At 36.6% G+C, this 26,446-nt stretch overlaps 1 protein-coding gene across 2 annotated transcripts in view; it reads right to left on the bottom strand.

Moving 5' to 3' along the window:
* The window catches only part of PAK5 (p21 (RAC1) activated kinase 5), a 288,323-nt gene that overhangs the window by 162,928 nt on the left and 98,949 nt on the right, over window positions 1–26,446 (bottom strand). For both annotated transcript variants that reach the window (XM_032295426.1, XM_032295427.1), the window contains one exon: window positions 2,685–2,834. The gene's annotated coding sequence lies outside the window, so the exon portion shown is untranslated. The remainder of the gene's footprint in view (window positions 1–2,684; window positions 2,835–26,446) is intronic.

The raw sequence follows: 26,446 nt of genomic DNA, 5'->3' as shown, positions 1-26,446 counted from the left end.
ATTGGTAGTTATCATCATTGTGCAAGTTGACCTGATGGCGGCTTTAACATCCGGGACTCTACCTGAGGGCCTCCTCTGGCTGCTGGAGTCTTCTTGGTTTACATGTATGGCATGTTACAAATACCAAGGAGTTAACACTCCCCACTTCCACCCAGGTGAGAAGCCTTTAGTCAGAACAGATGGGAGAAGGTGGCTAAATACCCTAAATTCTATGCTCTTGGTTGGGATAAATCCAAGTTATGTCCTATGCTGTATCCCAAAGTTACCTAATGTGATTGTGCACCTTTTGATCACAGAAGTGATAAGGCACGTATTCTGTCTTCCTTCTTTTCTCTGTCTCATATCTGCACTACTTTACAAATGTGTACTGGCATTGCCTCCCAATAAACACCACTCCAATTTTTTTGTCTCACTCTCTGCTTCTGGAGAAATCAACCTAAGGCACCATTACTCTTTCTAGTTTATGTTAGTCCTGTTGTTTCTGAATCCAATACTTTCTTAAGAAACTTTGACTTCCACTTGAAAGGCCTAGCATGTTAATGATCTCTCCAGCTAATCAAAGAGTTGTACCTAGTCTAGCGGATGACAAGACTAATCACAGAATGGGGTATGCCATCCTTAGCTCCTCTCTGCTTTCATCCTGGCTCAATTCTCTAAGCATATGAGGAAAGAGTTAACTTGTGCGCCACACATAGCTCTTTGCTTATCTTGATGGGCACCTGGAAACATGGTATTGATTTTGAGCAAGTCAGAAGTGAAATGTGCTAGCTAGTGATTTATAATGTGCTGTGAAAAGTCTAAAACACCACCAGCATCCTGTACCATCTTGTCTATCAAAATTCTACTGTTTGATGGTTTGTACCTGTTAACTTGTTAACAAAGCTTGCTTTTAGCTACCTGAGCTGTGGGGTAAAAAAAATACCCCTCAATAAGCTTGAGCCTTGGCTCTCCTGTGAACTTGTAGTCTCATGAGACTTTTTAATTATCCAACACTGTATAACTGCTGCATTGGGGTGGTTTTTCTAATGACCAAAAGCTTTACAGAAGGATCTGGGGTAGAGGAAGGAAGAATTCCTACACCTTACAAGTTTAGAACCATTTCAGACGTTATGAATATTGGAAAGCAAGCTGTACTTTGCTGAGATCTTAAAATACTGTTCAGTTGAGCTATCATGAGTAACTCTTCCGAACACAGACTTTAGGGTGGTCCACCTTCCAAAAGTAGCTGTTGGCTTCTTGCAAATTTGGACCTACAAGGTCATTGCATACATTTCTTATCCTCCTTTCCCTCCCCTAAGGACATTGCACAATGGTTACATAATCCAAGATGTGAAACCGTCACTTCACAGAGGATAAGTTTCTCTGGTAACCATTGCTTAAATCCATATATTCTCATCATTTTAAAGCACCAATTTGAAGTTGGATTTCAGTTTTCCCTTCAACATTCCATCTCGGAAAAACCCAGTATGAAAGTTGTAGTCTTGAAGTTATGCTTGACTGACCTAAGCCACTAGTCCTTAAAAAACTCATGTTTCTCATCTAGAAGGACACCCTTCCCACAGGCTGTCTCTCAGTGGCTTGAGCAACAATGTTCTTAGAAGTCAGGAGCCACCCAGGAAGCAGGAGAGGAGTTACAAACACATTTGGAATGCTCAAGCCACTGAGTGTTACAAGATAACCCACCTAGAATATGAGATTTCAGGGCAGAATTTTCTTTCTTTTCACAATTTGACATCAACATCCTCCATGTTTCAGAAGCAGGCCACAAACATATACATCATAAGCAGTTCTTTGAAACAGTGGAATAAGTTACAAACTGACTATTGTGTATTAAAACACAAATTGACAGCATATCCTGCATATGGAAATTAGAATTATATTTGGAGATTCATAAAGAGTTTGGGTAGTCATCTATGTTCTGAAGCAGACACAAAATATCTTTCAAATTCATCCATCTCCAATGCCACATCCCTAAGCCAAGTCAGCAGTATCTCTTACGTGGATAAGAGCACCCTGTTTTCAGCTCCTGAAACCCCCATACATACTAGTTGGCTACAATAAAGAAGAATGGCTTTTAAAAATATATAAATTCTTTCATTAGCCTGCTAATGACTCTCCAATGACTTCCATCTTTATTGAAATAAAATGAAGACGTTTTCCCACATCTATACAGCTCTCGAGCTTCGTCTCCTACGTCCTGTTTCTCCAAAGCCCCTCTCTTAAAGTGATACTGGCCTGCTTTCCAAACCTTGAATATATCCACGTAGATCCTGGTTCATTACACATGGAAGGCACAATCTTCAAACCCTATGTGGTTGGCTTTTTTCTATCACTCAGTTCCTAGTTCAAATTCTCTAAGTGGTCTGCTCTGACACTCAACTAAAGTAGTCTCTCAGTCACCCCTTATCTCGTTAACCTCCTTATCCTGTTCACAAACATTATCAGTGGTTGCCAGTTTCCCTTTCATTTATTTACTTACCCTTTCCCCTGGACAGTGAGCTTCTGCAAGGCCATAACCTTGCCCTTTTAGTTTCCAGTGCCTGGAACAGGCACTAGAGCAGTCCTATAGCAGTCACCCAATGAATATTGTTGAATCAACAAATGCATGTTTCTGTGTGTTTAGTATTGTTTACTTTAAAATACATTTTAAAAGGACAAAACCATAAGGCGATTTATTTCCCTACCTTTATATGATGGCTGTAGATGAATTAAAGACTCCAGAAAAGTGTGGCTATTTCTATTCTGCAACTTTTCATTGGCGTTTGTCAGCCTTCTTCATTTTTTCTCAGCGTTCATTTTGGCAAGACGTGGAAATATTTCACCACAGTGTATTTCTGTAACAACATAGTACCAAAATGATTCAGAACCCCACCAACATTATGCTGTGCTGAAAATTAAACATAAAGCCACATTTACTTTACATTCTCCCACATGAAGTACATTCTTTTTTATTGTTTATATCATTTTCTTAGGCATGAAGCTATGGATCTGTATATCATTATCTGGACACCCCAGGTAGGGTTAGACTCCTCTTAGTACCTTGGTTGCATCTATACCACAGCATTTTCTCCACTCTGTATAATCGTTCTATTGCAAATCCATCTCTCCAATAGATGGTGATCCTTGTGGGGCCAGGCACTGTGCCTTTGGTCCCTGAATCTCTGGGGCCTAGCCCACTAACTGGTAATCATACATTTTCAATACAGTCAATTCTTGATATTTGCAGTAGTTGTGATTTATGAAGTCACCACAAACACTGAATTAGCAAATAGTAAAGCATTGTTCCTAGAAGAAATAGAGGATTAGGTTTTTGCAAATCTCTGGCTCCAAAATTTGTCAAATAATCAATACATAACTTTGTTTTATGTATGTTGCTGTTTAAAGGCATCTTACATAACACATATTGTTGATTGATTAAGATGGAACTCAAATCAACAGCACTGTAGCTTATGCCTCAACAAAGAATTTCTAACACACCTGTTTCCTCCATAAGGTGTGTGACAGCCTACTGTGCTTAGGAACATGAGACAGCATGTCAGCACTGCTTTTCGGGGCCATTTCAAAACATGGAATCACCAACATTAAGCACAAAAATGTAAAATATATGAGAAGGTGAATTTGGAAATATGAAATCACAGATAATGAGAATCAACTATATACATATTGCTGAATCACAGTTATATGCAGATTATGCAAATTCCCAACCTTGTTTATGGTTCAGTATAGCCCTGCCATATAAATGAGTAAATAATAAATATTATAGATAGGGTAGAAAGGGACTACACAGAGATTTTATATTCTTTATGAAAGACCCAGGAACCAAAAGCAAATATCATTTCCTATATTCTCTGCTGACCTATTAAAAAGACAAATTTCAGCAATCCTATCAAAATATGAATAACATTCTTTGCAGAAATAGAAAAAGGAATCCAAAATTAATGGAGAAACATAAAAGACTCCAAATAACTAAAGCAATCCTGAGCAGAAAGAACAAAACTGGAGGCATTAAAGAACTTGATTTCAGATTATACTACAAAGCTATAGTAACCAAACCAACACAGTACTAGCATGAAAACAGACATGCCAATGAATAGAACAGAATAAAGGTCACAAAAATAAATCCATGCACTTACAGCCAACTAATTTTGTAAAAGGCTCCAAGAACATACACTGAGGAAAGGACAGTCTCTTTAATAAATGATGCTAGGAAAACTGGATATACATATACAGAAGAATGAAACTAGACCCTTCTCTCTCTCACTATATACAAGAGTCAACTTAAAATTGATTAAAGATTTAAATGTCAAACATAAACTATAAAACTACAAAAATAAAACACTGAGGAAACATTACAAGATGTTGGTCTAGGTGAAGATTTTTTGGGTAAGACCTCAAAAGAACAGGCAACAAAAACAAAAGTAGCTAAATGGTATTACATCATGCTGAAAAACTTCTGAACACAAAGAAAACATTCGACAAAGTGAAGAGACACTATAATATGGGAGAAAATATTTGCAAACTATCCATCTGACAAGAGGTTAATAACCAGAATATATTAGAAACTCAAACAACTCAATAGCAAACAGTAATCCAATTTAAAATGGACAAAATACCTAAATAGACATTTCTCAAAAGAAGACATACAAATGCCCAATAGGTGTTTAAAAATATGCTCAACATCACTAATCATCAGGGAAATGCAAATCAAAAACAAAATGAGATACTATCTCACTCCAGTTAGAATGGCTATTATCAAAAAGACAAAAAATAACAAATGCTGGCAAAGATACAGAGAGAGAGAAACGCTTGTATGCTGTTAGTGGGAATGTAAAGTAGTACAGCCATTATGGAAAACAGTATGGAAGTTTCTCAAAAGACTAAGAATAGAACTACCCTACAATCCAGCTATCCCGCTGCTAAGTATATATGCAAAAGAAAGAAAATCATTGTATTGAATAGATATCTGCATACCCATGTTTATTTCAGTGCTATTCATAATAGCCAAGATATGGAATCAACATAAGTTTCCATCACTGAAAAAACGGATAAAGAAAATGTGGTATAGGTATACAATCAAATACTATTCAGTCACAAAAAGGAATTAATTCCTGTCATTGGCAGTAACATGGATGGGACTGCAGGTTGCTACGTTAAGTGAAACAAGCCAGCAAAGAATATGTTCTCACTCATACATGGGAGCTAAAAAAAAAAAAGTATATCTCATGGAGGTAGATGGTAGATTTATGGTTTCCAGAGACTGGGAAGGAAAGTGAGGAGAAAGAGAAATGAAGAGAAGTTGACTAATGACTATGAAAATACAGTTAGATTGAAGAAATAAGTCCTAATATTTGGGAGTGCCATAGGAAAATTACAGTTAACAGTAATTTACTGTATATGTCAAAATAACTGGAAAAGACTTGTAATGTTCCCAATACGAAGAAAAGGTAAAAGTTTGAGGTGATGGATATCTCAATTACCTTGACTTTATTTTTACACATTGTATACATGTAACAAAACATTACATATACCCCCAGTATATGTACAATTATGATATATCTATAAAAAATAAAATTCCAGAGCCTGGGTATTTTCTTCTGCATGATATTAATTATTGCTCCTCCAATTTTCAGACAAGTTCAAAGAAAATTTTCCTTAAAATAATTATAGGTTAATAGTTCCTCTTGTCCATTATAGGTCAACCTAAACTCCTAGAAAATTGCTCCACTTTTCTCCTTGGATAAGAAGAAGAAATGCCAGCTTTTATTTCATTATATGCACCAGTTAACTGCAGGTACGGAACGTCCATACTTAGCTCCTTGTATTTTCTGTAAAAATATCAGTACTCTGTGTGAGGTACAATGGCGGGATCATACTTTACATGTCTATTTTCCAGTGCATTTGAAAAATGTTTAAGACCCCCTTAGAAACATTAATTTATGTTTTAATGGTATCATGAAGATTTTTCAATTAAGTTTACTTCTCAATATTTTTAAATGGTTACCTTTAATATCATTACTTTTACTTTATATAAAGTAATTTGTTGCTAAAATTATCTTCTCAAAAGCATGCTCTATGATTTAAACTATTATTGCTAGGCTCTATAAGACTTAGTAAAAAGCAATGCCTTACACAGGCAACAAGAAATCCTAGAAGGCTGGTTCTGACAGCTGCTTTTAAATTAGTTCTAAATAGGCTAAAATACAAGTAGACATACTTTCTTTTCTGCGTCTTTTGATACCCTATTCAAATAGTTTAGAGTATCAGCAAACAAGTCACCTTGTCATGGAGTGCAATTTTAAAATTGATACAATCATGTGGATCCACTGCATAATAATAAGATAATTCAATATATTTGAAAGAATTAATACTTTGATCCAGAAAAAGAAAACTAAATGCATTTTATAAATTTCTGTACTTTATTAGCATCATTATATTACATTTTCTATGTAATTAACCATTTTGAGTTTATTTTCTAAGAATTAATACTACTTTTAATTTTCTATTTATACTACAAATAGCCAAATTAAACAAAGAAATATTAGGTATCATGAAATTGCTTTAAAACATTCTCAAATCATCATTATAACTCTTCTCTCATATTTCTTTCTCTTAAAACATGCCATTAAGAAGCCTTTACCCATATATTTCTGCTAAAGCCATATTATCATTACTGACTTTTAAAAAGCAATCTGAGGGCCAGGTGTGTTGACTCACCCTGTAATCTCAGCACTTTGGGAGGCTGAGACGAGCTGATCACTTGAACTCATGGGTTCAAGACCAGCCTGGGCAACATGGTGAACCCCCTCTTCCACAAAAAATATAAAAATGAGCTGGGTGTAGTGATGTGAGCCTGTAGTCCCAGCTACTTGGGAGGCTGAGGTAGGGGCATGGCTTGAGCCTGGGAGGTAGGGGTTTCAGTGAGCTGAGATCATCACGCCACTGTACTCCAGCCTGGGTGACAGACCCACACCTTATATCAAAAAAAAAAAAGACAAAAGAAAAAAAAAAAAGAAAAGAAAGAAAGAAAAAAAAAGAAAAAGAAAAATAAATCTGAATGCTGAATGTTTAGTAGACTGTGTTCAGATAACAGCTACGCCATTCTGAACATGTTGATAATGCACATCTTAACAGAAGGTATAGACGTTAATTAAATTTAGTGTTTGCATTTTCAACCTTCAAGAGGAAGGAGTTGGCTTTGTATCCATAGACTGGCTTCACCTTTTACTAGTTGAATGATTTGAGGCTATTTTTTATTCCTTGAGATTATTTACTCATCTGAAAGATGCAGATGAATATCATTTTCTATAAAGTGGTGTAGTCTTTAGGATAAAATTAAATAGCCCATGTAGAGTACCTGGCCAATAATGAATAGTAAAAAAATTAGCATGTATTTTTTACCAAGTACAAAACCATTCCCAGCAGCATTTTAGTCACTGATTTTTAGCTTTTCGAGCCAAAAATCAGTGACCTGCTATCTGAATAATTTGAAAAAGAAACAAACAAGCAAACAAAAACCCTAAATGTCCTAGCTTACCCACATTTTGACTCACAAGCAAGATAAGCATCTCTGTGGTTTGATGTATGTGTGTGTTATAAAAAGGGGTACAACAAACAGAGAGGCATAACTAAGTTTCACATAAATTTATGCCATTTTTTTTCTCAATCTGTTGCCCAGGCTAGAGTGCAGTGGCACCATCTTGGCTCACTCCAACCTCCACCTCCCTGGTTCAAATGATTCTCCTGCCTCAGCCTCTGGAGTAGCTGGGATTACAGGTGCCCACCACCATGCCTGGCTAATTTTTGTATTTTTAGTAGAGCCAGGGTTTCGCCCTGTTGGCCAGGCTGGTCTCCAAATCCGGACCTCAGGTGATCCACCCGCTTCGGCCTCCCAAAATGCTGGGATTACAGGTGTGAGCCACCGTACTCAGCCACCATTTTGTATACTTCATTTACATAGGTTCTCTGGACATTTTACTCCTATATTGGGGATGTTGGCCATCACATGCTCATTCATGTATGCATTCAAAACATATAACGACTGCATTACAAATGGCACCTGACTCTGAGATATGAATATATTATTAGGCACATTGGTAAATGACCAATGTAAATAATACGTTCATATCTCAGAGTTAATGAGCCTTCCTTCTATTTTATATACAATAGAATTTTAGAGTTTAAAAACTAAAACTTAAACTTTAAAAATTTTAAATTCTAAAATTCTGTTGTATATAAAACAAAAGGAAGATTTACTATCAACTCTACTAGTATAAACAGTCTCTGTATGCTTTTCTCCCCTCCTCACGTTCAAGGATGGCAGCCCTGTATGCAAATACCTTTCAAGGTAATTTAGAGACAGGAAGGGTTCCATCAGATCTGCAATTTTAGAACAGCTGTTGTATTACTCACCCTTTCATCCACTTTCCCTTGTACCCAGGGATGCAATTTTGTGAGCAGTAAGTTTGATACTGGTCTGTGCCATTATGTTAGGAAAATAGGACTTTGTCCCCAACTCAGGGAGAGTGGGCTCAAGACCTTGTCCTCATTAATATTGAGTTCTGGCCAAAAAAAACTCCAATTTGTTATGAAATCATAAAAGATGCTAAGTCCCGTTAGGTTAAAACCTTCCAACTACTCTGAGGCATTAGAGTAAGAGGAGAAAAAGAATAAACTGAATTGAGAAAACCCAACATACAACATATTTTTTAACCTATTGTCTTTACTAAGATAGAACCTTCCCCCACCCCAAAAAATATGGATCATCCTTCTTAGAAATATGTCTTCATCAATCTGCCTATTTTTCTTTATAACATGGATAATTTCAACACTTTCAGTTGGATGCTGGACTACTCATCCAGTAGGTAAACTCCAAGTACACAAAAGGGTTCCATTACCGGGTTTGACAGTGTAAAAGCCAAGCAGAAAACAAGCTGGCAGAGACAGTTTAATATAAACCTCCTCTGAGGATTTGAAAACAACATTACATTTGTTTCCTGCTACTCATCTGCCCCCTTGTGATCTTTGTCTCTATATACGATAAAATATTTATAGCCAGAGCTCAGCATCTTTTCTTTTCCTTCACTGTTGGAATAAGGTATATTCTGCATCTGGAGGAGGAAGCAACATAATAGAAACTTTAAAAAATTGAACAAATAACTTTTGGGATATAGAAAACCTAATCCACTCACAAATGGATTTTCTTTCATTTAAAACAAGGAAAGTGACATACGGGATTGCATTTTTGCAGAAATTATGCGTTTGTCAATTGCAGAAAATCCTCTCTAGGGAAAGTTCTCAGAGCATACAGAACTACATGCTGTTTTGGGATTTCCCCAAATACAGACTGAACACTATTTTATTTTTCTTTTTAGGTAATAAGAAAACTCAGTTTTTTAAAACATCCTTACATTTTCCTGCAGGAAAATATCAGGCTTGAGTTTCTGGCCTCTTTGAGACATTTCCCTTGAGATAATAGAAGAATTGAGCTTTCTAGGACTATGAACTATAATATTCTCATGTTATTTTTTTTTCTTCCAGAGAGCAGTTTATAATGTGTCAGTTTTTATTTTTGGAGTAACTGTTCTTTACACTGAAAAGCCAAGTGAACAATTATGTTTAGATATATTGGTTTTCTGCTTCAATAGAAAAAGCACTTAAAGCTTATATCAGCTAGATGCCCGAGGTTCTAGCCCATTGTACTTGCTTTTTAAACTTAATTGACTGAACTGTCCTGTCTCTGGGCTTCCTCATCCTAAAACCAAGGTAATAACAGCATGTACTTACTCTATAGCATCTACTTACTCAATTTTCAGAGGATTAAATACAATGAGGTATGTGTGAGAATTTCAGATACTCTAAGATACTACACAACATTAAGTTTAGAAAAGCTATTTTAATTCCTGTGTTTAAGTTATACAGAAATTAACTTAAATTTAATCTGATACCTAAAATGGTAAAATATAACAATTTAAAACTTGCTATTTTAAAAGAGTTAATTGTATGTTTCATAAATTTTATCTCAGTAAACATGCAAAATAAAACATTATGTTAAAAATTGGTCCCTGGTCTTCTGGAGTCTGCCAAAGACCTCTATGGCACAGCAAAAGGATTAAGCCCTGGATCTAAAGGGCTTTCCCCCATTATATGGGCTCCTCTTCCCTTGAGTCAATTGGAGGACTGGGGCTTGGCATCACTTAATAGTGATCCAGACTTTCCTATTATGCCAGAGTGCTCCCTGAAGGCTCCACAGTTATACAGGAACAAGAATGTCAGCCAGGAATGGTGGCTTACGCTTGTAATCCCAGCGCTTTGGTAGGCCGAGGCAGGTAGATCATCTGAGGTCAGGAGTTCGAGACCATCATAGCCAATGTGGTGAAGCCCCATCTCTACTAAAAATACGAAAATAACTTAGCCAAGCAGGGTGGCACACACCTATAATCCTAGCTGCTCGGGAGGCGGAGGCAGAAGAATCGCTTTACAAACCACCAAGATCTGGGTGCTAGGTGCTATAGTTTGAATGTATGTGTCCTCCCAAAATTTATATGTTGGAATTTAACCCCCAAGGTGATAATATTAAGAGGTGAGGCCCTTGGAGGTGATTAAGCAATGATGGCCCTGCCCTCATGGACAGGATCAATGCCCATCAAAGAGGCTTCAGAGAGCTGCTTTTGCCCTTCTATTCCTTTCACCATGTGAAGATACCGAGATGGTGCCATCGTTGAGGAAGGAGCCTCCACCAGACACTGAACCTGGTGGCTCTTTGATCTTGGATTTCCCAGACTCCAGAATCACAAGAAATAAATTTCTGTTGTTTCTAAGTCACCCAATCCCAGGTACTTTGTTACAGCAGCATAAATAAACTAAAACAAGAGGTACACTCTTGAGGTGCACTCTTTGCACAAAATAAACTTTGCACACAAACAAACTAAAACAAAGGTACACAAAGAGGTGCACTCTTTGCTACTGTAGTGTCATTGACTGTAGGTTTTCTCAGAGTTAGGAAATATATACACATATATCTATACTAACCCATGCATGTGTACACACCTGTATTACAGATAACCTCAGTCTAATCACAAGAAGCCTTCAGACTAATCCAAATTGAAGGATATTTTACACATCACACTTCAAAAGTTTTATTGGAACACAGATACCTTCCTTTGTTTATGCATTGTCTATGACTAATTTCTCACTACAATAGCAGAGTTAAGTAGTAGTGACAGACACCTAAAACTGTTACTATCTGGCTCATTACAGAATAATGCCAACTCTTCATTTATAGTATTGTGCCAATTAAAAATTCCAATTCCGCCGGGCGCGGTGGTTCACACCTGTAATCCCAGCACTTTGGGAGGCTGAGGCGGGTGGATCACGAGGTCAAGAGATTGAGACCAACCTGGTCAACATGGTGAAACCCCGTCTCTACTAAAAATACAAAAAATCAGCTGGGCATGGTGGCACATGCCTGTAATCCCAGCTACTCAGGAGGCTGAGGCAGGAGAATTGCCTGAACCCAGGAGGCGGAGGTTGTGGTGAGCCGAGATCGCGCCATTGCACTCCAGCCTGGGTAACGAGAGCGAAACTCCATCTCCAAACACCAAAAAAAAAAAAAAAAAAAAAAAAAAAAATTCCAATTCCAATTAAAAATTCCAATTTTGGGTGATTGTACTATGGTTACACAAAATGCTAACATTAGGGATGAAGAATATAAAGAAATATTTATACTATTTTTTTTGCAAGTTCTCTGTAGGCCTAAAATTACTTCATAATAAAAATTTTAAAAAAATTGAATGGGATGCTAAAATTTAAAATACAGGAGATAGCACATAAAATTTCTGTTTGTAGTTTCTTCCAAAAAGTTTGGGTGTCTGATAACACTGGTCAACAATCAGAGCAAACTGAAAGTTGGTAGCTTTGATTAATGTGTCTAATACTGCTGGTTATTGTCTCAATATCCACTTCCATAGCGTCAGAACCCTGATTTTATTTAGGCATGAAGTATTATGTAAAAGACCATATTTCCCAGTATCTATTGTAGCCAGGGGTGGTTAATGGAAGGTAAGCACAAGTGTTTTAGTGAGACTTTAGGGAAAGCTCATTAGAATGAGACGGCAAGCCAAATAAGCCCTATTTGCCCTTGCCCACTTCTACTGATTCCTGCCTAGAAAATTAATGTGATGGCTGAAGTTTCAGCAGTCCTCTTGGACCATGAAGTGAGAAAGAACTCATGTATCCATCCCCACTTCAGGTAGAGCTCTAAGATAGAAGAAACCTTGGTAGATTTGTTGTGGTCTGTTTTTTTGTTTGTTTTTGTTTTTTACATGTTCTTGTACTCATGCCAAACATGGCAAAACTCTGTCTCTCTAAAAAATACAAAAAAACCATTAGCCAGATGTGGTGGTGTGTGTCTGTAGTCCCAGCTACTCTAGAGGCTGAGGTGGGAGGATTGCTTGAACCTGGGTGGTGGAGGTTGCAGTGAGCTGTGACCGCATCACTGCACTCCAGCCTGTGCGAGAGAGAGAGAGAGAGAGAGAGAGAGAGGGAGAGAGAGAGAGAGAGAGAGGGAAATTGTCTCAAAAAAGAGAAAGAGGGAATTTTCAAACAAATTCTAAATCATGTTCTCCTAAAAACAATCATGAAAACAGACATGTAAAATAATTAGTTATTTATATGATAGCAGATTTAAAAATAATAAATCTGGTGAGTATTAAAATATATTAGGAGTGACACCTATAAATTAAAATACTTAAGAGCTACTAACAGTTTATATCTCTAATAAAAATTAGTATAATTCAATCTGATGTTTTTATATTTACTATTTTTAAACTAAATGCCAGTTTTCATCAATAAAATTACCATGACAAGAGGATATTTCAACTTATTAGTGCTACTATACTCCTATGTTTCCAGACAATTTTTTTTAAAAGACACTTATATGGAACCTTCCACTTTTAAACAATATTTCAGTTACGTAAAGAAACTCAAGAATGTCAAGCCCTTGCTTTCAATTTAGGTATTTATCATTTCTTCTGCATCACAGACCTTAAAGAAAAAAAAGCAATAATATGTGCATGCTTAAGAGTGTCTCAGGCTCTGAAAACTCTTTGTAAAAAGTAAAAGCTCTTGACAACAATCTGGAGAAGCTATGATGATATGGGTGTGTTCTTACATGTCATGCTGACTCATGTGGATTGAAAGCACATCTATACACACACTAAATTGCAGACACCAGCAACCACTGTTAGCCCAAGAAAGTGATTTTCTGTTTCACTAAGCTCTTGATTGCTGATTTCAAATTCTTGTATGCTGGTTTGCTGTGCTAACCCTTATTGTATAAGGACTCAGCCTCATCTAATGAAAAATGATTGGATTCACATTTGCCAATGGTTGACAGGAAATGTTTCTCAAAAGCAAAGCCAAAGGTAAGACAAGAGAAAATTCCCATGCTGCCATATTCAGCAAGAAACCTCAATGAGGTCCAGTGAACACTGATATAATGGGAGATAGCTTGGGTGGATATTATCTTGACAAGGCTTCATGTATGTAGGGACTGGGGGCTTCATTCACTAACATATTTTGGTTGAGCTTGTCCCCTTGGTGAAGAAACAAGCTCTAAAGTATCACTGTCGAACAGAAATACAATGTGAACCACAAATATGAGTCACAAATGCAATTTTATATTTTCTAGTACCTGCATTAAAAAGGGAAAAATAAAAAGGTGAGATTAATTTTAATAATGCATTTTATTTAACAAAATATAACCAAAATATCGCCATTTCAACATGTATCAGTAAGACGTTTCCATTCATTTTTGCATAGTAGGTCTTTAAAATGCTGTTGTTTTATGCTTTCAGCACATCTCAATTTGGAGTAGCCACATTTCAAGTTCTCAAAACTCACACGTGGTTAGTGGCTCTTGTATTGGGCATCCAAGTCTAGAGGAACTCTGTGATTTACTGTGATGTTTAAAAGATCTTTGGAACAGCAGAAACCAGAGAGGAAAACAATAACATTTCAAATATAACAGATTAATTCAATTTCCAAAAAATGTTGATAGAAATGGTACTAGCAAGACAAAAGCTGATGCCAACTAGTTGGGGTTTTATTTTAGTTTTAAAATATGCCCGTTCTAAAGCAGATACTTTGCAGTGTAGAGGAAGTATGTTAATGGGAATTGGCTCATTTGTAACTAAAGTACTTTGCAAGTAGAAGAATTTTAGGGACATTAAAGTATGCCAGAATAAAATCCATTAAGCCTTAGTTAAAATCCCAAGCAAATAATAAAACACATTTATTTATATTCTGCAGCATGGATAATAAAACATAATAATATAGAAAGTCTGAAGTGAATATAAAATATCCAAATTAATAGCACGATTTTATAATCAGCTTCCAATGCAGTTATTAGTCTTTAGAACAGAATTCATTTACATTGAAAATTGACATGTAAGGATTTTCTCTAGAGTCAAATGAGTTCATTAAAATGATCTATAGATTCATTAGGTCAAATAGAAGGTATAGAGGTCAGGTGGCAAGTTAAGTTATAAAACTTCAAGCCAAAAATTAGTACTGTGTCAAAAATGGAAAAAAAATACACTCTTCTGAAAGTTTAAGTAAAAATAAAATTTTTAATAGCTTAAGTGCTCTAACATCAATGATACATTTCAAGCATTAAGGCTGCCAAATTACCTGATAACTCAGTAATACTTAAAGTGTGTGCTTCCTAGGATAGATTTTCATTTGCATTCTAGGAGATTACAAAACAAATAGTTTGCACCAAACAAATGAAAAAAAAGTTGTACATTTTTAAAACTTTCTGATGATATATTATGTGTTCATTGTAGAAAAATTGAGGAAATGCATAAAAGCACAAAGTAGAATAAAAAATCACTCAGAATCCCAGTACACAAGAGATTGTTGACATTTTAGTCTGTATACTTCCTGGTTTAATTTAGCATAATTATTACTACCAAGTCTTTGTGATAAAATAAACTCATGTGAGCTCTCTTGCAGACCTGATTCCTCCAATAGATCTGATAATTCCACTTGGTACATATATACTCACACACTTCCCCTCTCCTAGACAGCTATCTACCCAAGGGCTATAGGGAGTTCAAGTGTTCTCTAACCTGGGGTTGGTCTGTCAATATCTGTTTCCTGTTTTGCTCTTCCTCTCATGCCATCCTCTGCAATCATACCCCCAGCAAAATCCCCAACATAATCAGACCTCTGTCTGGAAATGCTTGCTTCCAGTTAGCTCTAAGGTTTGTAATTCTCCCTTATTTGAGAAGAAATGGTGCTTGCATAACATCAATTATCATCTTTGATTACTTACAACCCCAAAACAATAGCATAACCCAGAAAAGATATCAACTTCTCTCTTACCAATACTGTTGGAACTAGCTGATGAACATAACACTTTGCTTGTATTTTATTGGACACTAATTTGTGTCTGGAAGAAACTTTCTCGAACTGGATTCAATAATAAATATTTATCAAATGCTTAAAAGGGCAGATACTGGCCAGGGACTGGATAGTGAATTGTGCATAAATTAGACATGGTCTTTTGACCTCACGGAAGTAATAGTTTAGTAAGGAAGACAGTTTGTAATCAGTTAAACAAATACATATATAATTACACACTGGGATAAATTCTATGAAGGCAGTGAATATTGATGCTGAGATGAGGGAATACATTGCCTTTTATTCAGCGTTACTGAGGTATAATTGATAATTTATGTATACATTGTCAATTAATTACCACAATCAAGCTAATTAGCATATTCAACACCTCACATAGTTACCAATTTCTTTCTTTCTCTTTCTCTTTCTTTTGACAGAGTCTCGCTCTGTCACCTAGGCTGGAATGCAGTGGCGCAGTCTTGGCTCACTGCAACCTCTGCCTCCAGGTTCAAGCAATTCTTCTGCCTCAGCCTCCTAAGTAGCTGAGATTACAAGCAGGCGCCACCACACCCGGCTAATTTTTGTATTTTTAGTAGACACTGGGTTTCACCATATTGGCCAGACTGATCTCAAACTCCTGATCTCAAGTGATCCACCCGCCTCAGCCTCCCAAAGTGCTGGAATTACAGGCGTGAGCTACTGTGCCTGTCTCTTTCTCTGTTTAAACAGCATTACTCATCTTAGTTCTTGCCATGACGGCTAGTCATTTGAAAGAATGGCAAGAATTCAGGAAGTTCCCTACCCATCTTTCCAGACCTGATTCTCTGCTCAGAAGCATACCACTGTGGTAAAAAAGTAAAAATTAAAATTAAAAATAAAGCCAAAACATAGTGATCTGTGTGGAGAGTTCCTGCACTGGTTTTAACAAATTTTAAATGGCTTCCTAAAGGAGGATCATTAACATGAGGATGCTCTCCTTTTAATGTGAAGTAGAAATCCTTTCAAAGACCACCATAGAGAAGGCGACTTGAGGAAGTTTCTTTAGATTTCCTGTAGTACTAGGTGAATTTATCCGGCTAACTCTACTGTGGGCTTGAAGTTGATCTCAGATATGCTAAAAGAAAGGCTGTAATGTCAAAGTTTATGACAGCTTTCTGTGTTAGGAAAGTTTAAAACCAGGGAAAATGTTTGAGTCTTTGTTTAGCAAAAGCTCTATATTAAGTGTCAGTATATGCAAAAGTAGGCCAAAGGTCTGGTTGGGAAAAGTCAAAGAGCTAGGATGGCCTCCATGAAAGAGTAAAATAAATTTGGTAATGGTGAGTGTGAAATTAAATAAATCAAAAAGGGAACGATAAGAGAAGGGATACATACAGGGAGAGACAGACTAACAGACAGAGATACAGAAAATGACATTAGGGAATAGAAGGACAAACAAAAAAGAAATATATACACAGAAAGATATAAGAAGAAAGCAAGAGGAGAGATAGACACACACACACACACACATACACACACACACACACACACACACACACACACACACACACGAGCCATGAGGTGGGAGTCAGAGAAAAACCCCAGGACCTGCCAATAATTCACACAGCTAGTGAGAATTTTCCTGTAGGTAAAAATGTCTGATGCTTTCAGAAACATTAATAACCAAAACTGAACTAAAAGTTTCCTCTCATTGTATATAATAACTACTCTCTGTAAATCTTAATGAAGTCGGCTAGCAAATATTTCCCCTAGCATTAGAGGTGTTTTGCAGAAATGAAGGAAGAGACAGGTAACCCGTCTAGGACAACCATACTGGTGAGAGAAGATGCTATGAGATCCAAGAGCCCCAGAACAACAAAAGGGAGAAATGGACTTCTTTGTGGTTAACTCAGAAGTGGTGAACGAACTGTCATTTGTCAAAATTATTCTTGAGGAAAGTATACATAATACATAATGCTATGTATGGGAAAAGGATTTTCCATTTATTGAATATTTACTATGTGCTTCAGCTCTCATTCTTTAAAATAACCCTACCAATTAGTTTTAGACACTTTCACTTTTTTATATTAAAAAAACCAAGGCCTAAGAGAGAATTTCCAGGATATGATGCAGGGAGGGGGGAACCCAGGAAAAGATCAGCTCCCTGAATTTTGTTGACTGAGCTGAGAGACCAAAGAGACAAAAGTAGCTGGAGTTTTCAAGATGGAGTGCCAGAGGAGAGAGCTGGAGAGATGCTGGGGTAGGGGGAAAGTGAGGCAGGAGAGAAAGCAAAAATTACAACTTCCAGAGAATCAGAGATTTGTACAATGTCTCCCTCAAATATTTTTGACTGAGTAGTGATCAATTCAAGCATTTGAGGAGACTACTTGAGGCCGAGGAAAGAACCACTTAATATGTTTAGAAGTTACAATGGCCAACCTTCACACAAGGCCAGTAATAGGTCCCATTTTCATCAGCAAGTCTGGAAAGGCTAAAGATTCATGGACATTAGGTAAAGTACTCTGGAATGTTTTGCCAAAATAGGTGGGAATAATTACCCTAGATTGAGTGTTGCTTCAGTTGCACCTAAGAAATCTTCAAGCAAAACAAAACAACACACACACACACACACACACACACACACACACACACAACCCAGAAACAAAAACAAACAAAAAATCGGCTTCCATGTAACTTAACTGTGTCTCAGAACAAAGCTCAAGAATATTTATAGGACTATGAAAATATCCAGCACCGGCCAGGCACAGTGGCTCACACCTGTAATCCCAGCACTCTGGGAGGCCAAGGCAGGTGGATCACCTGAGGTCAGGAGCTCAAGACCAGCCTGGCCAACATGGTGAAACCCCGACTCTAATAAAAAATACAAAAAATAGCCCAGCATGGTGGCAGTTGCCTGTAATCTCAGCTACTCAGGAGGCTGAGTCAGAAGAATCGCTTGAGCCTACTAGGCCAGAGGTTACAGTGAGCTGAAATCATTACACTGCACTCCAACCTGGAGGACAGAGAAAGACACTATCTCAAAAAAATAGCACCCCCAAAAATAAACTCACACAATCTGGCATCCAATCCATAACTGCCAGACATGCAAAGAAACAGGAAAATATGACCCACAAAGAAAAACAAATCCTTTAATTAAAATCAATACATAATTGACAACAAATATTAGAATTAGAAAAGACATTAAATCAATGATTATATCTGTATTCCATATGCTTGAGAAAGACCTAAATCAATTGTCTAAAGATTTCAATGTGTGAGATGAAAAAAACAAACTATATGGAATTATCAGTAGATTCGTTATTATAGAATAAAACATTAATGACACTGGAGACATAGCAATAGGAACAATTTAAAAGGAAACATATGGAGAAATTGTCTAAAATAAATAAACAACATATGAGCAACCTGTAGAACAATTTCAAGTACCCTAATGTAAGTGTTAGTGGATTTCCCAATGAAGAAGATACAAAAGAATGGACAGAAAAAGCATTTGAAGATATAATGGTTGAAGAAATTTCCAAATGTAATGAAAATAATGTATCCAAAGATTTAACAAGCCCAATGAATCCTGTCAAAAATAAAATCAGATCAAATTAAAAAATTTTATAGCTTTTTGTGCATACAAAATAACAGTTCAAAAACTAGGTGACCTCAAACCCAGTCATAAAAGGAAGCAGCTCAGAGGCATTACAGGCTGTCTTATACAGCAAAAACAGGGAAGTTGTTTAACCTTTAAAACTGTGGGTTATTATCATGAAGGTTTCAAGATGGCAGAGGATTGGCTGAAAGTGCTCATCTTATACCATCTTTAGAAGGCAACTTAAGATTGATTTATGATGATTAGAGGTGTTCACGAGAAATAACGTAAGTTTCACTTATGTGGCCTAATTGGCTTTGTCTATTCAGAGGATTCTGAAGCCTGGTCTCCATGTTATTTTATGTTCACAACTCCAAGCACAAGAAACATGAAGAAAATGACACCATGGCAAGTCATAAATGTATTGCTCAAAAACAGTGATAAAAAGAAAGTCTCAGAAGAAGCCAATGGAGAAAAATACAGGAACAGGGAAAAATAAAGCTGCCATCAGATTTCTCATTAGAAACAATGCAAATAGGAAGACAGTAGAGATAAATCTTTACTGAAAGAAAAAAAACTATCAATCTAGAATTCTATGTCCAACAAAAATATATTGCAACATTGAAGGTGAAATAAAGATATTTTGAGACCAAAAAGCCTGATGGAACAAATAGAAAAGAAATAGCAAGGTGGTAGACATAAACTGAACCATATCAATAATCACATTAAATGTAAATGGCCTACACACCCCATTAAAAGAGCAATCAGATTGGATAAAAAAGCAGGATACAACTCTGTGCTGCCTTTAAGGAACACAGTGTATAGATGGGCACACATATATTGAATTAAATAATGGAAAAGGATAGGCTAGAACTAACCAAAAGAAAGTTGGAAAGCTTAATAATATCATAAAATGTAGATTTCAGAGCAAAGAATATTGCCAAGGATAAAACAGCTAATTTTCTAATAAAAATGAGAAAATTCATCAAGAAGAATGAACAATCCTAAATTTTTATGTGCCTAAAAACGAAATTTCAAAATATGTAATGAACAATTCTAAATTTTTATATGACTAAAAACAGAATTTCAAAATACATAAAATAAAAGCTGATAGAACTGCAAAGAGAGCTAGACAAGCATGCAATTATTATTGAAGATTTAATGTTATCTCAATAACCAACAGAACAAGTAGACAGAAAATCTGTTTTAATTTCGCTAGTAATTAGTAATAATTTTTAAAAAAGCAACCCAACTGAAAAATGGGCAAATGATTTTGAAAAGCCTTTAATGAACAGCCCTTCATGAATATATAGAGATGACAACTATACACATAAAATATGTTCCATATCATTAGTCATTAGGAAAACATAAAATGAAAACAAGATGGAGAACTGCCATACTCTCATTAGAATTGCTATAATTAAAAAGGTAAACCATACCAAGTGTTAGTAAGAATGTAGGGGAGCTGGAATTCTCACACATTCTTGGTGGGGATGGAAAATTGTATAACCTACTTTGGAAAACAATTTGGCAGCTTTTAATAATGTTAAACATATGCCTACTATATGATCCAGCCATTTCATCCCTAGGTATTTACACAAGAGAAACTAAAGCATATGCCCATACAAAGGTTTATATACACATTTATAATAACCTTATTTATAATAGTCAAAAAGTGGAAACAATGCAAATGTCCACCAACAGGTGAATGTATAAACAATGTGTGCTATATTCATACTGTAAAGTACTGTTTAACAATAAATAGAAATATTGACACATGCTACAACATGTATGAACCTTAGCATAATTATGCTGAGTTAAGGAAGCCAGAGGAAAAAAGCATACTGAACTATTTCATTTATTTAAAATTCTAGGAAATTCAACTTAACACACAGTGTCAGAAAGCAGATCAGTGGTTTCCTGGGGACAGAGGTGGAGTAGACAGGAAAGGGCATAAGAGAGAAACTTTAAAAGGCCGAAATAAAACTTTTGGGTGATGGAGATATTCACTGTCTTGATTAAATTGATGACTGTATCAACTTGTATACTTTAAATATGGGCGGTTTTTGTGTCTATGTGTCAGTTATAATGCAATAATGCTGTTCTTTTTAAAAATATTTTTTGTTATACTTTAAGTTCTGGGGTACATGTACAGATCTTGCAGAACTGTTGCATAGGTACACACATGCCATGGTGATTTGTTGCCTCCATCCCCCCTTCACCTACATTAGGTATTTCTCCCAATGTTATCCCTCCCCAATATCCCCACTCCCCACTATCCCTCCCATAGTCCCCCACCCCTACCAGACCCCAGTGTGTGATAGTACCCTCCCTGTGTCGATGTTTTCTCATTGTTCAACACCCACCCATGAGTGAGAACATGCAGTGTTTGGTTTTCTGTTCTTGTGTCAGTTTGCTGAGAATGGTCTCCAGATCACCCATGTCCCTGCAAATGACATTAACTCATACTTTTTAATGGCTGCATAGTATTCCATGGTGCATATGTGCCACATTTTCCTTGTCCAGTCTATCATCAATGGGCATTTGGGTTGGTTCCAGGTCTTTGCTATTGTAAACAGTACCACAATGAACATATGTGTGCATGTGTTTTAATAACAGAACAATGTATAATCCTCTGGGTATATACCCAGTAATGGGATTGCTGGGTCAAATGGTATTTCTATTTCTAGATCCTTAAGGAATCACCACACTGTCTTCCACAATGGTTGAACTAATTTATGCACCCACCAAGAGTGTAAAAGCATTCCTATTTCTCCATATCCTCTCCAGCATCTGTTGTCTCAGGATTTTTTAATGATCACTATTCTAACTGGCATGAGATGGTGTCTCAATGTGGTTTTGATTTGTGTTTCTCTAATGACTAGTGATGATGAACATTTTATCATATGTTTGTTGGCCACATAAATGTCTTCTTTTGAAAAGTGTCCATTCATATCCTTCACCCACTTTTTGATGTTTTTTTTTTCTCTTGTAAATTTGTTTAAGTTCTTTGTAGATTCTGATATTAGTCCTTTGTCAGATGGGAAGTTTGCAAAAATTTTTTCCCATTCTGTTGGTTGCCAGTTCACTCTAGTACTTGTTTCTTTTGCTGCACAGAAGCCCTTAAGTTTAATTAGGGCCATTGCTTTTGGTGCTTTAGTCATGAAGTCCTTGCCTATGCCTATGTCCTGAATGGTATTGCCTAGGTTTTCTCCTAGGGTTTTTATGGTGTTAGGTCTTATGTTTGAATCTTTAATCCATCTGGAGTTAATTTTTGTACAAGGTGTAAGGAAGGGGTCCAGTTTCAGCTTTCTGCACATGGCTAGCCAGCTTTCCCTACACTATTTGTTAAACAGGGAATCCTTTCCCCATTGCTTGTTTTGTCAGGTTTGTCAAAGATCAGATGGCTGTAGATGTGTGGTGTTACTGCTGAGGCCTCTGTTCTGTTCCATTGGTCTATATCTCTGTTTTGGTACCAGTACCATGCTGTTTTGATTACTGTAGCTTTGCGGTATAATTTAAAGTCAGGTGGCATGATGCCTCCAGCTTTGTTCTTTTTGCTTAGGATTGTCTTGGCTATGCAGGCTCTTTTTTGGTTCCTTATGAAGTTTAAGGTAGTTTTTTCCAGTTCTGTGAAGAAGGCTGATGGTAGCTTGATGGGAATAGCATTGAATCTATAAATTACTTTAGGCAGTCTGGCCATTTTCATGATATTGATTCTTCCTAACCATGAGCATGGAAGGTTTTTCCATCTGTTTGTGTCCTCTCTTATTTCTTTGAGCAGTGGTTTGTAGTTCTTCTTGAAGAGGTCCTTCACATCCTTTGTTAGTTGTATACCTAGGTATTTTATTCTCTTTGTAGCAATTGTGAATGGAAATTCACTCATGATTTGACTCTCTGTCTGTTATTGGTGTATAGGAATGCTTGTGATTTTTGCACATTGATTTTGTATCCTGAGACTTTGCTGAAGTTGCTTATCATCTTCAGGAGATTTTGGGCTGAGGTGATGGGGTCTTCTAAATATACAATCATGACGCATGCAAATAGAGACAAATTGACTTCCTCTTTTCCTAATTGAATACCCTTTATTTCTTTTTCTTGCCTGATTGCTCTGGCTAAAACCTCCAACACTATGTTGAATAGGAATGGTGAAAGAGGGCACCCTTGTCTAATGCCAGTTTTCAAAGCGAATGCTTCCAGTTTTTGCCCATTCAGTATGACATTGACTGTGGGTTTGTCATAAAAATTAACCACATAATTGGAAGTAAATAACTCCTCAGCAAATGCAAAAGAATGGATATCATAACAATCAGTCTATCAGACCACAGTGCAATCAAATTAGAACTCAGGATTAAGAAACTCACTCAAAACCACCCAACTACATGGAAACTGAACAACCTGCTCCTGAATGACTACTGGATAAATAATGAAATGAAGGCAGAAATAAAGACGTTCTTCAAAACCAATAAGAACGAAGATACAACGTACCAGAATTTCTGGGACACATTTAAAGCAGTGTCTAGAGGGAAATTTATAGCACTAAATCCCCACATGAGAAGCAAGGAAGATCTAAAAATTGACACCCTATCATCACAATTAAAAAAACTAGAGGAATAAGATCAAAGAAGTTCAAAGCTAGCAGAAGACAAGAAATAACTTAGATCAGAGCAGAACTGAAGGAGATAGAGACACAAAAAGTACTTAAAAAAATCAATAAATCCAGGAGCTGGTTTTTTGAAAAGATCAGCAAAAGATAGACTACTAGCCAGACTAATAAAAAAGAAAGGAGAGGAGAATTGAATAGATGCAATAAAAAATGATAAAGGGGATATCACCACGGATTCTGCAGAAATATGCACTACCATCAGAGATTACTACAAACAACTCTATGCACATAAACCAGTAAATGTAGAAGAAATAGATAAATTCCTGGACACATGCACCCTCCCAAGACTAAACCAGGAAGAAGTTGAATCCCTGAATAGACCAATAACAAGGTCTCAAATTGAAGCAGCAATTAATAGCCTACCAACCAAAAAAAGTCCAGGTCCAGATGGGTTCACAGCCGAATTATACCAGATGTACAAAGAGGAGCTGGCACCAATCCTTCTGAAATGATTCCAGACAATACAAAAGGAGGGAATCCTCCCTAACTCATTTTATGAGACCAATATCATCCTGACACCAAAACCTGGCAGTGACACAACTAGAAAAGAAAATTTCAGGCCAATATCCATGATAAACATCAATGCAAAAATCTTCAATAAAATACTGGCAAACCAAATGCAACAGCACATCAAAAAGCTTATCTATCATGAGTCAAGTAGGCTTCATCCTGGGGATGCAAGGCTGTTTCAACATACATATAAATGTAATCCATCACATAAACAGAACCAAAGACAAAACCCACATGATTATCTCAATAGATGCAGAAAAGGCCTTCAACAAAATTCAACAGCGCTTTATGCTAAAAACTCTCAATAAACTAGATATTTATTAAATGTTCTTTTTTAAAAAAGAAGAGTAAATATTCAGTTTTTTAGTTGCAATAGTAACATTTCAAGTGCTTGATAACCACATGAGGCTAATGGCTACTGCATGGTCAGTGAAGATATAAACATTTCCATTAATGCTGAAAGTTCTTCTAGATACCACTGCTCTAACTCCTCTACTGTATTTAATAAGTGAATGATAAATTTTAAAAGCACACAAGGATTATTCTTCCTCTTAGAAATGCTTCAGGTACTTTATCCATTATTTACAATACTCTGTAATACATGCAAAGTCTCTCGAATATCATGATGCCACACCACAGTGAAAAAATTTTCTTTCTGCAGTTGGATCAACACAGGTTCTTTCTCTGCTTTTTTTTTTTCGTTAATCACAGCTTGAAACCATTTTTAAGTGCTCATTGACTTCTCTACTTGGCTAAAGCTATAGAAATGATCAAACATTCCAGCTGCGTAAAATGATCTCTGTATTTAATCTCTTGTTATACAGAGATAATGAGAAACTTGCATGCATTTGGAGTGCAATTCATGCTTGTGAAATATATTACTAACCTGAAATTGCTAGCACTACTAACATCATCCTTAGTATATTTTATGGAAGTTGAATTTCTAATCACCAGAAATTCAAAAACAGGTACACTAAATTACCTGCCCTAGAAACAGTGCCATATTTAATTTATGCTATACTTTATTTCAATTTTTAAATAGGTTTTCCGAAAGCTAAATGACATTAGTTTTCGCTATGAACATGTACCTCTGCCCCAACTTTTTCTCAGGGGTCGGACTAGTGACCTTTCTGAGCGTGACTGAATAATCAATCTTTTTTGAATAATCAATAATTTTCCAAGCATAATTTGAGAGAATACAAGACTGACTGAAGGACAGAAGGGAAGTATGTTTTGTTTTCAGAAAAGTCCAGTTACAAGAAAATGCTCAAGATAGAAACATATCTTCTCACCATGACTCTCAATTTAAAGTCAGTTAAGATAAAAGTGAGGGGCAAAGTGCCTAACCAAGCTTGGACATCTACTAATGAAAACACAGGTTTTCACTGAAGCAGTGACAGTCTTTGCTTCTGTCTAGCTTTTCATGCTCAGTTCAGTATCTCATGCCAACCAGAAGCTGTATTTGGCAGCTTCACATATTTTATATTTTTAAAGGGAGAAATAATTATTAAGAACTCTGGTACAAAGCAATTTCCAAATGTGGAGTCTATAGGGAAAAAGAATTAAAAGCATTCTTTGGTGGAAAAACATTGGAGCTACTACTGGACTTTATCAGCAAACACCTTAATTAAGTGTTAATACCTTGGCAGGGATTAGGTGACTATTGGCAGAGAACAAGGCCCTCACACAACCGAAGGATTAGAAGGAAGCCTGGCAGCAACCTGAAGTCTCTAAATACCAGGGACTTATTTGGGGAGTGGGGCATGTCTAAGACAAATTGGTATTCTCTAGAAATAACATGAAAGGCATTTGTGTGGAGGTGGAACAAGAGGCCTGGGTCTGTCTTTTTCCATCCTTAACCTGTTAGATAACCTGTAGATTTAGTAATGCCTCCATCATTCACCTTCCTTTTACCTATACCTTTTGCTATGTGACTTTGGAGTGGCTCCCCAAAAAGTAGATATATTTTTCTACCCCATGTGATATGCTTTGGCCAACAGACTGAGTAACATGTTTGTCTTCTAAGACTACATCTTGAGAGACCTATGTGTTTTCTCTTGTGCTCCTGCACCACTGCCCTCAACTTGAGAACATACCTTGGCTAGCCTGCTGGATGAGAGACAGGGCAGATTTGAGACGCCCTCGTCTTTTCAGCTGAGGCCAGCCTCGATCAGCCAACAGCCAGCCAAGTACAGAAATACAAGTGAACCTAGCTAAGCTAAGATCTTAAGAGCTGATTCAAGATCAATGAGCAATAAACATTTGCTACGATATGCCTCTGAGGCTTTGTAGTT

Source organism: Sapajus apella, unplaced genomic scaffold (assembly GCF_009761245.1).
Source record: "Sapajus apella isolate SASKATOON/1434 unplaced genomic scaffold, GSC_monkey_1.0 scaffold33, whole genome shotgun sequence".
Classification (NCBI taxonomy): domain Eukaryota; kingdom Metazoa; phylum Chordata; class Mammalia; order Primates; family Cebidae; genus Sapajus; species Sapajus apella.
This window is presented reverse-complemented; position numbering and strand designations above follow the sequence as displayed.